Genomic DNA, 12,192 nt, shown 5'->3' with positions numbered 1-12,192 from the left:
GACAAAGATACAGAAGCAGTTTACCATTTCCTTCTCTAGCTCATTTTACAGGTAAGGAAATTGAGGCAAACAAGGTTAAGTGACTTGCCCAGGGTCACACAGCTAGTGAGTGTCTGAGACAAGATTTGAACTTATGTCTTCCTGACTCTGGGCCAGGTGCTCTATCCACTGTACCACCTAATTGCCTGAACCTAGACAGCTGGACAGCCCATAGGCATCTTAAACATGCACAAAACACAATTCAATCCCTTTCCTTCTTCCCCAAACCCTCTTCTGAACTTCCCTATTTCTGTTGAGGGCACCACCCCCCTTCCAGCCATCCAAGCTCATGACCATGGTGCCATCCTTGACTCCTCACTCCACAGATCCAAGCGGTTGGCAGATTTTGTCATGTCTACTTCCAGGAAATCTCTCTCATTCACCCCCCTCTCACCACCACCCTACAGTAAGGCCTTCCTCCTTGAACTATTGCAATAGCCCCCTAGTTGGTCTCCCAACTTCAAGTCTCTGCTCATTCCTCTCCATTCTCCTCCCAGCTGCCAGAAAGATTTTCCTAAAATACATGTCTGACCATATCACTCCCCTACTCAATAAACTTCAATGGCTCACTATGACATCAAGGATCAAATATAAATGCCTCTAATTGGCATTTAAAGCTCTTCCCAATCTGCCCCTACCTGGAACTCCCCTTAATGCCTTGGTCCTTTCCAATGTTGGTCCCTTTCTCCCACTGATGAATTCTTTCTTTGGGCCTCCATTTTGGGGACAGGCCCTTACTCAGTCTTACTGAGGCCCAGCCCTCACCAGCTGTACATCTGACTGTCCCAGAGTCCAACACCATGCCCCCACATAAGTACCTTCCCCCTCCACCTCTTTTCAGCTCCCTTAATGTCTCATCTCCCTTTAGAATAAGAGCTCTTGGAGGATGGCTGGGTGCACCATAGAGCACAGAGCACTGGACCTGGAGTCAGGAAGACCTGAGTTCAAATTCAGCTTCAGACACTTACTGTGTGACCCTGGGAAAGTCACTTAACCTCTGCCTCAGTTTCCTCAACATTCAGCTCAAGCACCATCTCCAGGTCCTTCTGGTGCCAGTGCCTTCCCCTCAAGGTTACCTCCTATCTGCTTGCTTTGTGTTTTGTATAGATACATATATGCTTATGCTGCCTTCCACCCAAGAATGTAAGCACGGTGAAGGCAATTACTGTTTCTGCTTTTTCTTTGAATCCTCAGCACTCAGTACTTAGCACATAGGAGGCATTTAATAAACACTTGTTGACTGAGTGATTGATTACAATGTCTTAAAGTACCTTCTGAATCTATTTTGGTCACCTGATTCCATCTCACTTTAATGTCTGATGGGGATTCTAGAAGGGAGTTCTACTAGGAGAACCCCAAATATAGCTGAAGGGCCTACAACACTCTAAGTACCAGGAAATTCCAACCAGGACCTGGACATCAAGGAAAGGGAGCAGCATCTGATAAGATGAAAGACTGGCTGTTAAATATATTGGGGGGGGGGGTTCACACTTGGCAGAAATAGATAGCCTGTTTATGGGAGGAAGGAAGGAAAGAAGGGAAGGGGGAGGAAGGAAGGAGGGAGGGAGGGAAGGAAGGAAGGAAGAAGGGAAGGAAGGAGGGAAAGAGGGAGGGAGGGAAGGGAGGAAAGGAGGAGGGGAGGGAGGGAGGAAAAAAGGAAGGAAAGAAAGAAGGAAGGAAGGAAGGAAGGAAGGAAGGAAGGAAGGAAGGAAGGAAGAAGGAAGGAAGGGAGGGAGGAAGGAAGAAGGAAGGAAGGGAGGAAGGGAGAGAAATAGGGAAGAGGGAATAAAGGAGAGAGAATAAAGAAGGAAAGGAAAGAAGGAAGGAGAGCGGGAGGGAGGGCCTTATTAAGTGCCTACTATGTGTCAGGCACTGTAGTTGGGTCGATTCTGAAGTGCACCATTCTCCACTTGTGTCAGCTAAGGTAGAATTCCCTGTAGGATGTAGGGTTTTAACTTTGCACAGTATTATCTATTGTTTAGTATAACACTTTTAGCTATGAAGCACTTTACAGATATCTCATTTATCATAAGAAAAACCCTGGGAAGCAGAGACATTATTGTCCCCACTTTTTTTTTTTGCTTTTTTGTAGGGGTGAAGGCAGGGCAATTGGGGGTTAAGTGACTTGGCCACAGTCACACGGCTAGTAAGTGTTAAGTGTCTGAGGTCAGATTTGAACTCAAGTCCTCCTGACTCCAGGGCTGGTGCTCTATTCACTGTGCCACCTAGCCGCCCCTATTGTCCCCATTTTACAGATGAGGAAACAGGCTGACAGAGACTAAGTGACTTGCCCAGGGTCACACAACTAGTAAGCGTCTGAGGCTGGATTTTAACCCACACATAAAATAGCAAACTTCAAAGATAAGACTTGAACCCTAGACCACAAGAGCAGAGTCCAAACCCCACTCCAGATGTTTCCTAGCTCTAATTCTGGTGCTTTCCCTCTGTGTCTTGTATATAGCCTACCTTGTACATATTTGTCTGCATGGGGTCGCCCCCATTAGATTGTAGGATTCTCTAGGGCAGGGACTGTCTTTTGCCTCTTTTTGTATCCCTGGGACCCAGCACAGTGCTTGGCACACAGCAGGGGCTTAATAAATGTTAATTGATTGATAGTTGTGTGACCCTGGACAAGTCACTCGAGCCTAGGGCTCTTTCCACAGTCTCCTCCAGAGACTGTTGTTCTCTGTGTGTGTCTCCTAAATATCTCCAAACCTATATGGCATGAGCAGCTTGAAATATAAGCCCAGACCAAAAGGACATGGCTCCCCCCAAGGTACTTTCTCCCTCTTAAATGTCATTTTTGTTGCTGTTGTTGTTTTGTATTTACTTCAGCAAGGGAACTGAGAGTTTTGGGGAAGGGGGAGTTTTTCACTCAGTGCTCGCAGATCCCTAAGGAAGACCGAGTTATTACTACATTTCTCTGGACCATAGCTGCAGTCCTGGACTTTTGTTCTCAGCCAAGAGTCCTGTGGGACCTGAAAGGCCAACTCTGTTCTGGCTGCCTTCTTCTCTTCCTTGCCTTCTTGGGATCAAGCCCTCCCCTACCCCCTCAGCTCTCAGAAAATTGGGCATGGGTCAGAACACAGAGTACCTTAGCCTTTCTCCCCAGACCACCCAGAGATCATGCCTTCCCTCTACTCCCACTCAACTAATCTAATAACTGACCTTTTTTCTTCCAGAGTCCACTCTTAAAGAATGTATCCTGTGCCCCACCCCCATCCCAAGCAAGATGTGATGACTCCCTGTGCCAACTCTACCCAATGAGAACAGAGGGATGCCTTTGTAGTGTGATCCAGAGACACCAGAAAGGACTCCCCAGTCTCAGTATATTTCCTCTGCACAGAAAATGGAAAATCCACCATTAGAGTGTCATTCCTTTGGGATAAGCCTTGCCTTCTACAGCATCCTTGCTTAATGTGCAGACCTCCCAGTGAAAGTATATTTAGACCCCAGGGTAAGGTGATTTCTCAGCTGCTTCCAGGAAAAATAGATTAGCAGGAGAAAATCTGGGTGCCCACATTTATTACTCCTACCACCAACATTTATTAAGAACTTCTGTGTACAAGGCATTATGCTCTGAAAAGAAAAAAGCAAACGGGGGTGGGGAAGAGCCTATCCTGATTCTTCTCTCCCCAGGATGATAATCTTGAAACTTGCCAATCTCAAGGGTGGTTCCACACTTTCCTTCCTTTCTATCTGAGCAATCCAGTTCAGTCTAGGCTCTCCTTTTCCACTCACTAAATCTCATTCATCCATCCTCCTTCCACAACATCACTCCCATCACCCCCTGTTCTCTCCACTCTACTTCCAGCCCTCAATTCTTACCTGGAAGGGCCTCCAAAATGATCTCCCAGTCTCCAGTGTCTCCAAGTCAATCCATCCTCCAGACAAACACCAAGTTGATATTCCTAAAAAATAGAACTGACTGTATCATCTCCCTGCTCAAGAATCTCCACTGGTTCCCAGTTATCCTTAGATAAACTATAAACCCTTCAACCTGGGCTGTAAAGCCTAAAGTTTTGTTCTCACTACCTTCCCCATCATATTTCCTATTATTCTCCTTCCTACAAGGTACATTCTTCATTCTAGTCAGACTGGCCTGACCGTGGTTCCTTCCCAGCACACATTTAACCTTCTGCCTTTGCATAATTGATCCCAACTTATCTGAAATACCCTCCCTCCTTACCTCGGCCACCTTGAATCCCTAGTATCCTTCAAAGCACAGATCAGGAGCCACTTCCTCCATGAGACCTGGTCCGATGACCATAGCTTTAGCCGTGTCTACCTCTTAAAGTTCCTTTTTCATTCATTTGTTTTTACTTCTGCCAGGGGTGTGGTGGATAGAGCACTGGACCTGGAATCAGGAAGATCTGAGTGCAAATCCAGCCTTAGATACTTCATAGCTATGTAGTTCTGGACAAGTCAATGAGCCTTTCTCTGTCTCAGTTTCCTCATCTGCAAATGGGCTTAAAAATAGCCCCTACCTTCCAAGACTATCATTGTGAGGACCAAATAAGATAATATTTGTAAAGCTCTTTTTCTAACCTGAAAGCACTATATAAATACTAGCTAGTGTTATCATTACTATTTTATATTATAGTACATCATATTATTGTTAATTATATATTATAATTATTGTTATTATTATTCATGGGTCATCATTGGATGTGGGCTGATTGTGTCGGCATAGACCTACATAGGCCTCTGATCTGCAGGCCTATGATTTATTCACATGCGTTACTCCAGGAGAACATCAGCTTCATGAGGGGCAGGGGCTGTTCTGTTTTTGCCTTTTGTCTCTCTAGGAGGAGGAGGAGGAGCAGGAGGAAGAGGAGGAGGAGGACTCTTACACTAAGTTCTCGGTGCCACATTTTAAGAAGGTTGTTGATGACTTGGAAAGCATCCAGAAGAGAGTGAGCAGGATGATGAAAGGCCTCAAGATCACAGGAAGCTCAAATGCACTAGGAAAGTCCTATTTTGTTTCTGTCTTTATATCCCCAGCCCCTATCCCTATACACAGTGTCTGGCACATTGTAGGTATACTAATAAATCTTTGTTAAATTATTGAATCTATTGTGAGGGAACTTGGGATGTTACATGAGGAGCAGGGAAGACTTCCAAGGGGTCATGCTAGCTGATTTAATGTATTTGAAGGGCTTTGGCCCAGAAGAGGGATTGGATTTATTCTGCTTGGCTCCAGAGGGCAACATGAAGAACCGTGGGTAGATCCTGGGTAGAAGCCAATAGGGGGTGTCAGGAAAAGTTTCCTAACCAATAGAGCAGTCACAAAGTGGAATGGAGCTCCCTTGGGTGGCTTCCCTCTCATTGGAGTCCTTCAGGAAAAGGCTGGATGACCGTCTACAAGGACTGTTTTAGATAGAATTCCTTCACTGTCATGGGTTGAGCTGGAGATCTATAAAATCAGAACTTGTGATTCTTCCAGAAGAAGTCTAAGTGTTAACTTCACACCTGATCCAATCCTATGTATCAGCCTCCCTGCCTCCCCGTTCACACTCACACAGGTTGCTCTGTAACCCCTACAATCCATCATAGTGTATAAAGAGCCAGCCTCAAAGCCAGCGAGAACTAGTAGACTTGAATCCCACTTCTGATACATACTGGCTAAGTAACCCTAGGCAAGCCACTTTACCTCTTAGTTAGAGGGATTATGGTATGTGTTTAACAACCAGCTCTCTGCAGGAAATAACTAAACACTTGACACACTTTTAAGTTTCATCTGCATCATTAACATTTTCCCCATCACTTTCTAGATGATCAACAAAACAATACATCAACCCCAATTCATAGTCGATTTCTGAGATGTGAATGCTCACATTGAACATTTCACAATTGACTCTTCCAAGCCAGTTGGAGATGGTTACACACACCAGTACTCTAGACAACACCCCCAAGACTATAAGATGCAGAGAAGGTATAGACCAGTATTGGTAGAGGGAACCTTCTCACCTGGGAGTTCTATATGCCAATGAAATCATGGGCCCAATCCTTCTCCCTAATGATCATACAATCATAGATTTTGAACTCAAAGGGACAGTAGAGGCCAAGCTATTTGGCAAGTGAGGAAACTGAGTTCGAGACATTAAATTACTTGCCAAAGGTCATCAAGGTAACAAGTGGTAGGATTAAAATTCACACCAAGGTCTTCTAACTCCAAATTCAGGACTCTGTTCACCTTTATTCATCAGACTGAGTGCCAAAGAACTTTCATTGGTTTCATCTGAAATCAAAGTCATCCCCAAAGGACAAAGATTTCCTTTAGCCTCTAAGTGTGAAGCAGCTAGGCAGCAGCAGTCTCCTCATCTGTATAGTCAGGATTAATAATAACATCGATCAGCTGGGAGTATTATGAAGCTAAAATGAGGTAATATTTATAAAGCACTTCACAAACCTTCAAAGCATTATTTAAATGTGAGCTATTAGTAATAGAATGCTCTATTCACTGAGCCTAGAGTCAAGAGAACCTGATTTCAAATTTGACCTGGCTATGTGACCCTGGGCAAGTCACTTAACCCACTAGAGAAAAAAAATGGCAAACCAATACAGTATCTTTGCCAAGAAAACACTGAGGACAGTGCAGTCCATGGGGTCTTGAAGAGTTGGACGTGACTGAACAACAAAATTAGTAGTAGAATGTGAACTCCTTGAGAGCAGGCGCCATTTTGTCTTTGTCTCTCCAGTGTCTGGCACATAATAAACACTTGATAAATCCTTGTTGAATTAAAACTGCTTGGGTCACTTGTTTCGTTCAAGATACATCTGACAACTTTTAGTGGGATTGGACAGTGGGTCTAATGCAGGGTAAGTATGGTAAATCCTTTGTCAGAAGGCAGGAGGGCAGAAGTCCAGAGCTGAGAGCCCTCCTCTCCTCTCCACCCCAGGCTTAAAGCAGAGGCCAAGAGAAATGGGAATGTGACAAAAGCCCAGAAGGCAGAATTAGCATGAAGACACCAGGCTCCGAGTGGTTTGATGCCAAGGCCGGGGAATTGGCAAATATGAGATATTTGCTGGAAAATGTGGCATTTGGGACAGTAAAGCCATGCTTGCTATCTGCATGAAAACATGCTTAATTTGTTTAGTGGGCCATAGGATCTGTGAGCTTAATTCAAGTGAGCTCATAGATTTCCTAGTGAGTCTAAAAGGCAGTGTATTCCATCTGTGAGCTAGGAATACCCTTCACACCTAACCAAGCAAGCAACCTTCAATGAAGTATTATAACAGCTAATACCATAGAGCTCTTTGAGATTTACAAAGCACTCTGCACACACCCCACCATTTGATCCTCACAACAATCCTGAAAGACAGGGGCTGGCATTATCCTTGTTTTACAATTGAGTCAAATAGAGGTTAAGTAACTTGCCCAGAGTCACAAAACTAGTATCTGAGGTCAGACTTGAACTCAAGTCTAGACTTCAGGTCTAGAGCTCTATTCACTGCTCTAGCTCCCTAATTAGTAAATGAATGTAAGGGTCCCTCTGGTTACTCATCTGCCATTAACATCACGTCCAAGAAAAACAATGAATAGAAAAGGAATCTTTCATATAGTTATGTTGTCAGAAACAAAGACAAGATTATTTGCATAATTCCAGAGAGCTTATTTTCAAAAATGTAAACATTATATTAAACAATTTTAGGGGCAATGATTAGATGTAAAAATGGAGACAGAGTGTATGCTTTTGAATAAAAATAGAGGAGACAGTTAAAGGCAGTAGAAAAAATGGTGGCATCAACAACTACCTCTCACCTCTGATGCTGTGTCACTGTTACTAAACTTCTCTGTGCCTCAGTTTCCTCAACTAGAAAATGAGAGAATCAGACTAGTTATCCTCTTAATGTATGATCCTCCCCAGAATCTTGACTTGCTGCACGCTGCCACCATGTTAGAGCCGTTGAGATCCACCAGTAGGGCTGGTGCCGATGTCTTCATCACAAGCCTAGAGCAAGGAGATTCTAATTTGATTACCTGACAAAGACCCATGTGGGAAAGGCCTTGGTAGCCTGGAAATGGCTCAGATCTCTTCTTCTTCTGTGCCCTCCCCTCTGATGAAGGCTGTGGGGGAGCATAGCCCCTGTGTTTTTCCCCTCATCCCCTTACCTAGGCACCTTGATCAGTCAAGCAAATCAGGGATTGGGAACAGAACTATCCAAAGGGAATTGTCTGTGAGGACAGAGTCCCAAGGTCAGACAGTCTCCTATGTGTCGAACCCTGTCTTTGCATATGTGCTAATGTTGGCTAGTAACTTGGCAGAGTAAAAGGTGATGCAAACTTAGGTCTTCTGAGACCTAGTTCAATTCAAGCATTTATTAAACACCTATTATGTGCCACACAGTAGCTAGGTGACACAGTGAATAGAGCACTGGACTTGAAATCAGGAAGACTCTTCTATATGAATTCAAATTCAGCCTTGGACTCTTACTGGCTGTGTGACCCTGGGCAAGTCATTTAACCCTGTTTGCCTCAGTTTCCTCATCTGTAAAATGAGCTAGTGAAGGAAATGGCAAACCATTCCAGTATCTTTGCCAAGAAAACCCCAAATGGGATCATGGAGAGTCAGATATGACTAGAAAGACTGAACAAGAAATGTTCCAGGTACTCATGCTAGACCAGCCCTAGGTATACAAAGTCAGTCCCTGACCTTAAGGAGAAACAAATCAACTTGTTAACAAGCCCTTATTAAGCCCCTCCTATGTGCCAAGCATTGTGCTAAGCCCTGGGGATACAAAGACAGAAACAAAATTGTCCCTGCCTTCAGGGAGCTTACATTCTTCAGGAACCCAAGTGTGGGAACATCATTCCTTCTGTTATTCCAGGTTGCCTCTTTCATTCAGGTAGAATAAAAGGTCAGGAAACAGTACCATGATTTAGCATCTGACAGCTTGCCAAGATACCATAAGTGACATCATTTCCTCTTGTGGACAAGAACAGGGACACTTTTGGTCACAGTATTCCTGGTGCTTTGCATAGCTCTAGAGGATACTTATTAGTTTGTTTAATTTAATTTCATCCTGAACCCCTTACCTGTTTTATGGACAGCACCAAGCATAGGGTCTTGTACCTAGTAGGTGTTTAAGGTTTGTTGAACTGAATTAAGACCAAAAGAAAAATCTTAGTCAAATTTAGTGACCCGGGTCAACAATCAACCTCCTTCGATATAGCTTTTCTTTTCTTCACAGTCCACTGACCCCAGGACTGAATGCTGACATTACCATCCTTGTCATTTAGTCAAGGAAAGCCTCCAGGATAAATGGAATTCCTAGTCCGATTCAAGGTAGGATTCAGCTGCTACTTCCTATGAGAGGATTTTGTTCCATGTCGGTTCTCAAAAAAGATAATGATTATTTTGTATTTAATTTCTGTATATTTTATACGGGCTTATCTGTGATACATGTTGTTTTCCTCCAATAGAACATGGAAGGGAAACTGAGGCTAGGCACTACAAAACTTTTCTTTTGATTTCTACAGTGCGTGCTGCTAGCTTTTTGAAACTAGATCCAAAGAGATACCATACCATGCCTGCCCTTTGACCCAGATATATCACAACTAGGGGAATGTATGGGGTGTGGGAGGGCTGTACCTCCACCTCTAATGTCCCACCTGTCACCCAGCTCTCACTTGTGGCTTCAAAAAGCTGTAGGATGCACAGCTGCCACACCCCAGTAAACCTCAGATGTTTCTAGGTTGGGGGTAACCAATAAGCCTCACACTCATTGATGAGTTAGGGGGCTGTCTACCCTACGCATGTGAAGACTTCCCCCAGTGGAATGTGTAGGTGAGAACAATTTGTTCCAAGGCCATGAAGGTGGAGGAAGCAGACCTTATGGAGCACTTAGAGCTTGGTCAGACATCGAAGACGCCAAGGTCATCTGCTGCATCCCAGGTCATCTCCAATCTTCTTGTCCTGTCCATAGACTTCATTGACTCTGGAAGAGAGAGTGAGGCTGACAACTTTGTGCAGTTCTGCCTCACTTAAATCCAATTCACACAGGAACCAAGACATCACCCCAGGATGTCACTGGTCCTCTTCAAAAATGAAGGACAAACAATAATCACAACTAGGCCCATGCCTCCAAAAAGCCCAAAGAAAGAGGAAAAGCACCCATGCATACAAAAATTATTTATAGCCGCTCTCTTGGTAACCAAAAATCAGAAATCATGGTCTACCCTCCTAGTAGGGAATGCCTAAACAGATTATGATATACTAATGTAACAATGTCATTGTGCATTTTGCCGGAGTGGGGGTGGGGGGAGAGGGGCAATTGGGGCTAAGTGACTTGCCCAGGGTCACCGAGCTAGTAAATGTCAAGTGTCTGAGGCCAGATTTGAACTCAGATCCTCCTGACTCCAAGGCTGGTACTCTACCCACTGTGATACCTAGCTGGCCCTAACATTTTCAGCTAGAAGCCCAGTTCTTTTGCTCTTCAATATATAGTGTTCCAAGACCTGTAATCTTTTAGTATTGCCAATGCCAGGTCTTATGATTCTAATTGTGATGCCATCATCTGTAAATTGGTTTTTTCTTGTTGTTTGTAATATTTTGTCCTTGATCTGGGGTTTTTGAAATTTACCTATAATATTCCTGTGAGTTTTCCTTGCGAGATCTCTTTCATATGGTGATTGGCAGATTTTTTCCTATTTCTACTTTGCCCTCTTGTTCTAATGCTTCACTACAATTTTCTTTAGTTATTTTTGTATTGTTATATCAAGATTCTTTTTTTTATCAGAACTTTCAGGTAGTCCAATTGTTCTTTTGTTTTCTCTTCTTGATCTGTTCTCTGGATCTATTGTTTTTCTTATGTTTCACACTTTTCTATTTTTTTATTCTTTATATTTTGTCTTTTATTTCACCATCTCTTATAACTTCACTGACTTCCCCTTGCCCAATTCTGATTTTCAAGGAGTTATTTTCTTCCTTAAAATTCTGGTTCTAATTGGTTGATTTTCTTGTCATAATCTTCTTGCTTTTCTTGTATTATTCTCATTTTTCTTTTTAATTTTTCCTCAATCTCTCTAATTTGATTTTTTTTTCTTCTTTTTGGTGGGGAAGGCAGGGCAGTTGGGGTTAAGTGACTTGCCCAAGGTCACACAGCTAGTAAGTGTTGAGTGTCTTAAGGCCAGATTTGAACTCAGGTCATCCTGACTCCAGGGTCAGTGCTCTATTCACTGTGCCACCTAGCTGCCCCTCATTGGGTTTTTAAAGTCTTTTTTAAGTTCTTCAATGAATTCTTTTTGTCTAGGTGACCATTTGACAATACTCTTTGGGATAGAAGAGAGTTTCTTTCCTTCAGTAGACCAAGCTGCCTGAATGGGGACCCAGCTAGTTGGGTAACTCAGCTCATCCTCTCCCTCTCCCTCTCCTCCTCTCCAAAGGAAGGTAAATTTTGATGGCCAGAAGCTCTCCACTTAACTTGGGATTTGCTGGCTAGATTCCTTTCTTCTTTCCTTCCTTCCTTCCTTCCTTCTCTCCTTCCCTCCTTCCTTCCTTTTTTTTCTTTCTTTTTTCTTTCTCTCTTTCTTTATTTCTTTCTCTCTTTCTCTCTCTCTTTCTCTCTCTTTCTCTCTTTCTTTCTCTCTTTCTTTCTTTCTTCTCTCACAAAACCTTAAACACAATTCACTGTAAAGCTCATAGATTGGACCACAATAGGCCTCTGCCCAAGCTCCATTTGGAGGCTGTATTTTGGGCCCTCCTGGCTTAGAGTGAATGTCAATGGTAACTGTTTCTCTTTGGAACAGCAACCCTGAGGGTCTTCTCCTCTCATCTTGATTTTTCCTCTCTTTCTTTCTTTCTTTTTTTTTTTTTTGCCTTTTGGAGGGCAATTGGGGTGAAGTAACTTGCTCGAGGGTGGACGGCGGGTTTTGGGGGGGGGGGGGGGGGGTGTGGGTATTAAGTGTCTGAGGCCAGAACCGAACTCAAGTCCTCCTGACTTTACTCACTGCGCCACCTAGCCACCCCTCTCTCTTTCTTTTTTGCTAATTAAAGGGGCCATCCCTTGACTCACTTCTTAAGAGGCCTATTCACTGAATTGGCATTACCTCACCCTAAGTGAGTACTTGAAAAGGCCTTACTTAGCCTAAAAGGGCCAGGGTCTCCCAATGCATCCTAGGTCATCTCCAGTCATCCTGATGAATGTTTG

The sequence above is a fragment of the Petaurus breviceps genome, unplaced genomic scaffold (genome assembly GCF_028583685.1).
Source record: "Petaurus breviceps papuanus isolate PSGF00001 unplaced genomic scaffold, PetGlider_PUasm1.0 101, whole genome shotgun sequence".
Lineage (NCBI taxonomy): Eukaryota > Metazoa > Chordata > Mammalia > Diprotodontia > Petauridae > Petaurus > Petaurus breviceps.
Note: the sequence above shows the minus strand (reverse complement) of the source record.